General features: G+C 26.0%; 1 protein-coding gene across 1 annotated transcript in view; it reads right to left on the bottom strand.

Annotated features, from left to right (window-relative positions):
• The window catches only part of LOC111691070, a 97,866-nt gene extending 96,412 nt beyond the window's left edge, over positions 1-1,454 (bottom strand). The window contains exon 1 of the mRNA XM_046946371.1: positions 754-1,454. The gene's annotated coding sequence lies outside the window, so the exon portion shown is untranslated. The remainder of the gene's footprint in view (positions 1-753) is intronic.
• Positions 1,455-6,047: the final 4,593 nt, after the last annotated feature.

Raw genomic sequence — 6,047 nt, forward strand, 5'->3', positions numbered from 1 at the left:
TGATTTTCAAAATATTCATAATATTTTTGATTTTTAATAAAAAATATATATAAATAAAAAATCGTAAATAATACGAACAACTTGTATAAAAACAAAAAAGTTAAACCAGATAAATATTAAAGCGAACATTTTTTCACACTTTAGCTTAATAAATTGTAAAATACAAAAAAAAACTGAAATAAAATGAAATTTAATTGAATTTGTTATGCAAATGGAAACCCACTTGTATTTTTTATATCTAATGGATTAAGGTTAAAACGGGTAAGAGTTCTAAATAGTGTATTTAAGAAAAAAACAGATCTTGCCAGTTGGAAATCTAGAAAGTATCAACCAGAAAGCCCACTACTATAGATTTGTATTGTATACTATGTTGCAGAAGAAAAAAGTATCACAATTCTTCATTCTATCCGGATCCTATAAGTATGATTATGTGTTTCTTTGTTTGATATATTTAAGAAAATCAACAAAAGTACCAATTGAAAGACAAAAAAATACCATGTTTGTTTAAAAATACCAAAAATTGCACTATTGAATGAAATTTATATATTTTCAAACACAATTGAAATATTAAAATGCACTTTCAATTGCGTATTGGGCTGTATTTACCCCATTATTCACAAATATATTAATCGCTTATTTAAGGTTTATTCCGTGCATTTTAAATACAAGATCCGCACAATAAACCATCAATAACTATATTAAGCATTTGTAAAAATTCTTAAGAAAAATAATGTTAAAAGGAAATACACTTACGTGTTTACAAAACTTCCGCTCCTATTTACATTTAAATTTGAAGATTATACATTCCATTTCCGGTTCTCTGCTTTCACAACATTAAAGTTAGAGACTTTTTCACATTTTTTATTTGCTTTTATATAAAGAACTTTTTTCTAACACATTTTAAAAAGCTTTGCTTTTTTCACTAAAAATATTACACGCTTTTACTCTCACACATTGTGATTAAATGCAATGAACAAAAAGATGGTAAGAAAACCGGTAACCGACACAAATTTTAAAACTTTAATACGTATTCTTTAATATTTCCGGAGATTTTCTTTTGTAAATTTGTTAATATCTAAGACATTTACCTAAATCTTTCATCTCCATCAGTTGTGATAAAACTAAGACAGTCATTTAAAAAAGCGCCTAAAAATGCTTTACACAATTTCGTTATAAACATGAAAAAACAAAAATTTTATGTTGCCAGATTTATAGCTGCATAAAAAAACACAAATAACACCAACACTTTTATACACTTCGTATAAACGCTACGAACGGCCAGGTGAAGTAGAAACAGCGACCGGCTGCAATTTTAATAACTTTAAACACTTTTTATTTATAGTTGGGTGCGATTTTTCATGGAAATTCTTATACACACAGATAAAACAACACTTTTATTATATTTTTATGCAAAAAAATATAAATTTTCCTTATTTTTTTCAATTGAAATTAATAATTCACTGAGACACTGCAGCTAAACGTCCGAACCGTGTGAAAATTGAGCGAGAACTAAATTTGACACTAAATAACTAACAAAGCAACAACTTGATTGCAATTGCAACTGCAGTCGACAAACGACATAAAATGAAAGGGCAAATAATTATAATTAAGCGACTGTCGACAGACGTTTTTAATAATATAAAAATTTTGGGTATGTTTGGATGTATGTTGGCTCAATTGCGTTGTACATTTCGTTTTTGTTTTTTCTTTTCGTTTCGTACGTTTGGATGTCTGTTAGTTTTATTGTTGTATATTTTGATTGGTATTTTTGGATATATGTATGTTATTTTGTTTCGTATGTTTGTATGTATGTTGGCTTCATTGCGGTGTGTGTTTTGTTTTTGTTTTTTGTATGTTTTTTTGGATGTTATATTTGGATGCCTGTTGGTTTTGTTTTATTGTGTGTTTAATTTGGTATGTTTGGATGTCCATATGTATATTATATGATATGTTTGGATGTATGTACATTATTTTATTTGGTTTGTTTGGATGTCTGTTGGTTTCATTGCATTGTGTATATTGTTTTTGTTTTTTGTGTTTTATTTCGTTTAGCGTTGTTGTTGTTTCTTTTGTTTGCTATTGATAATGTTATGATAGAGTCGGCAAATTAAATAAATTGAAATATTATAAAATTAATATTTCTTTAATATACAATAGTGAAGAGTATATAACATTTGGCAAAGCTGAATATAGACATCATACTTTTTTAGATAATAATAAGGTTATGATTTACGAAATATTAAAAGATAATAATTTTCTGAAAAATATGTATGGGGCAATCGCTATAAAATTTGTTGAAGAAATTGTTGTTTAGTTTAATAGTGAATTATAAATGTTGAAAAATCTTGAAAATAAATGGCACATTGTATAAGACTCGGACCTATAATTATTTAAATTTCATAGAGGTCGCAAATTTTGAAGAAAATGCAATGAAAACTAGAACATGATATTCTGTTGTACCAGGTTCAAAGCCTTAAATATGGTTTATTATACAACTATAAACCCGAATAGGGCTTTTGAGTTAATAATTATTTTTATATCCTTCAGCAAAATCAGTCCTTGTAAAACTAAAATATGAGCAACAAAAAATTTTATATAAAATTTAGATGTTTCAGGCATGCTGAGATAGAAATTTTAAATAAACAACAACGCACATAACAATACGGTAAATATTGTTCTTGTACTTGTATGTTCATAAAAACAAAGCAAAGCAAGAGTTAGATGTTACGAATTAAAGGGCCCTTGAGACGATCACACTTTACGTACGACAAGTCTAATGAAAAAGTAAAATAAAATTCCATCAGTATAACAAAAAAATATGTGTCATACAATATTTTTTGTGTTTACACGATTGGTATAAAACAATTAAAAAGTCAGATGGAAACAGCTGTTTCACTTTTTTATACGTGTTTACATAAAATTACATCCATGATCTAATGAGACTGGCTTGTTTTTTGAATCATTTCAAAAAATGAAGAGAGCCATACGACTGTCAAATTTTCCATTGAACCTAGATAAAATTAAGTATGTAGGGCCTGTGAGAACCTTTAAACGGGAAATGTTGATACTTTTTTGTGATGATATTCGACATAAATTCATTTGATGTAAAACTAAATCCTTCCACTAAAATTTTAATGATTATCGGTCTATATTTTCATCTAGCCCACATATAAATCCTCTTTAAGAAATTATGTATAACCGTAAAAAATTTCAATATAAGTAAATGCTTTATTATGAAATCACATGTTATTCCGTTGACTAGTTTAGAGTGTCATTTGTTCGTCTATACCCTATTATAATTTCTTACTCGTCATATTTGTCTTTTACTTTTGTTTCATAATATAATTAATAAATTGTAACAGGGAATGAAAATAGTTCATTCATTATATCACCTAGACCCCATACAACTGTACCGCCCGAACATAACCCTCTCAAAAAGTATCTTAAGTGATCTAAATTCGCTTAAAAAGTTAAATACCGAGATGAAATTCAGCATAAATTATTATGAAAAATAATAATATTAGTATAGGGTGTCATATGGTCGGCTATATCAGACTATAATATTTTACCTGTTATACCTATTTGCCTTTAACTTTTTTTCTTTAGGTATAGTTCAATAAAATGTAACACTTCTTCGGCAATAAAGTAAACTTTTTTATGTTACGCATTCATACACACTGTTCTATTATTTATTCGTATTAAAGCAGATGTATCCAATACAATAGATAATAACAGTTTATTATATTTTAATATTCAATTACAGTGTATTATAATTGTCAAAATCCATGTAAAATAAAATGACATTAAAATGTCTCTCTTTCATATGACAAAATTTATTATTAATTAAACTTCATTATTACGTTTTCTTCCCCAGTATGTAAATACATAAGTAAAATTTCCTTCTGCTCCCACACATACATTTTCATTTTAACTCATTCATTTAAGTTTTTTGCGCAAATTCATATTCCTTCTCTTTTACTCCTTTTTATTTTTATGTCATTTCTTAAAGAGAATTTTTTTCTTCACTTTGTTACCAAATTTAGTTCTCGCGCAATTTTCATACGGTTCGGACGTCTAGTAGAAATGTCTTATTAAATTAATAATTGTGGTGTTAAAAAATTGAGAAAAGTTAATAATTTTTTCATAAAAACATAATAAAAGTGTTGTTTTATATCTGTGTAAAAGTTTTTTGTTGAAAAATCACCGGACATATTAGAAAAAAGTGTTTAAAGTTATTAAAATAGAGCCGGTCGCTGTTTCCACTTCACCTGGCCATTCGTAGCGTTTGTATAAAGCTCATACAAACATACATATGTATGTCTGGGTTTTTATTGTTTTTAACTTTTAAAGTATATTTTTAGGTGCTTCCTTTTATTTGTGGAGTTGTAGGTGAATGTCTTAGCTATTAAATGCAAGTTTTTTAGCTAATACATGAACTCAACTCATTTCTTAAGTAAAATTGATATTGCCTATAATTATGCTTTAGTTAATTGCGCATATAAATGAGTTTTCGCTCTCTATTGCACATTTAAGGAATTTCCTTTTAAATCCTCTATTAATTTAATACTAAATTTAGTACTACGCAATTTTCTCACGTTTCGAACGTCCAGTAGAAGTGTTTTAGTAAATTAATAATATTTTTAGTAAAAATAAGAAAATTTAATTTTTAGCATAACATTTATTATAAATGTTGTTGTTTTACATCTGTGTATAAAAAATCATCGAAAAATTACAGAAAATTTAAAAAAAGTGTATAAAGTTAGTTTTTAAAACCGGTCGCTATTTCCTCCGTTCGTAGTACAATACAATATGTTTGATGTGAGTGCAGTTTTTTTAATAAAAAAAAAGAGCAGAGCAAAGAAAAAATGTTGAGAAAATAAGCAAAAAGTTTTTTTTTATTAAAAAATTAAAAGAAGAAAACCTAGTTGATTTCTGATAAAATAATTGAAAAAGGTGCTAAAGTTTTCAATAAAAAAGAGCAGAGCAAAGAAAATAAGAAAGAAAATGATGTGAGTGTAGTGTTTCCAATAAGAGAAGAGCAGAGCTAAGAAAAAAAGCTTTTTTTATAAAAAATTCTACTTGATTTCTAATAAAAAAAAATAAAAAAAATGCCTAAGTTTCCAATAAAAAAGCAGAGCTAAGAAAAAAGCTAAAAAAGTTGTTTGATATTAAAAAATGAAAAGAAGTAAATCAAGTAGCGTTAAAATAAATGAAAAAAATGCTATAGTTAATAGAGAAAAGTCTTAATAGAAAAAAGTGTTTTTGCTATATGCTATAGTTAATAGAGAAAAGTCTTAATAGAAAAAAGTGTTTTTATTAAAAAAAAGATAATAATAATAAAATTTTTAAATATGTATATTCAGCAAATTATAATTAAAATATTTCTAAATGAAAAATAGGTGATTTAAAGGTAAGTCGTTTTCATTAATATATTGCTATTAATCATTAAACAATTTATCCAAATCACAATTAGAGTTTTAGGGTTGTAACGTAGTATGTCGTAATAATAATATTGTTTTGTTTTTGTTTCAAAAAAATTATTTAAAAATTTTTTTGTAAAATACATACATATTATGTACATAAAATTTTAAATTACCTAATTTAATCGAATTGTTTACTTTAATATGTTTCTATAATTAAATCGCCTTTTTATGGTGTATATATGTTTATGTAAGAGAGTTGATTTTTATAGTTTTGTAATTTTCAAACTTTTTAAAAATGTTCGGTGCAAATGTCACTTTTTTCGACAAAACTAACACAAACCATTTTTACTTAATTTCTAAGGTATTTTCTTCGGCGCTTTTATAGTGGGTTTACAAATTACTTTGGAAAAATCTCAATTGAGTATTTTTATTTCCTCTTCATCTGGCCGTTGATAGCGTTTATTATAAATTAGAGTAAAGCTCTGTTTTTTATTGTAAACGGAAAGGGAAATGTGCTAACTATGTGTTTTGATATATTTTTTTGTTTCCATATAACTTCGAATAAAAGCTTTACAAGTTCGAATAAAAGTTTTTATTAAAGCGTTAAAATTTTTTAATATTAAA

This window comes from Lucilia cuprina, chromosome 3, assembly GCF_022045245.1.
Source record: "Lucilia cuprina isolate Lc7/37 chromosome 3, ASM2204524v1, whole genome shotgun sequence".
In the NCBI taxonomy this organism is placed as follows: Eukaryota; Metazoa; Arthropoda; class Insecta; order Diptera; family Calliphoridae; genus Lucilia; species Lucilia cuprina.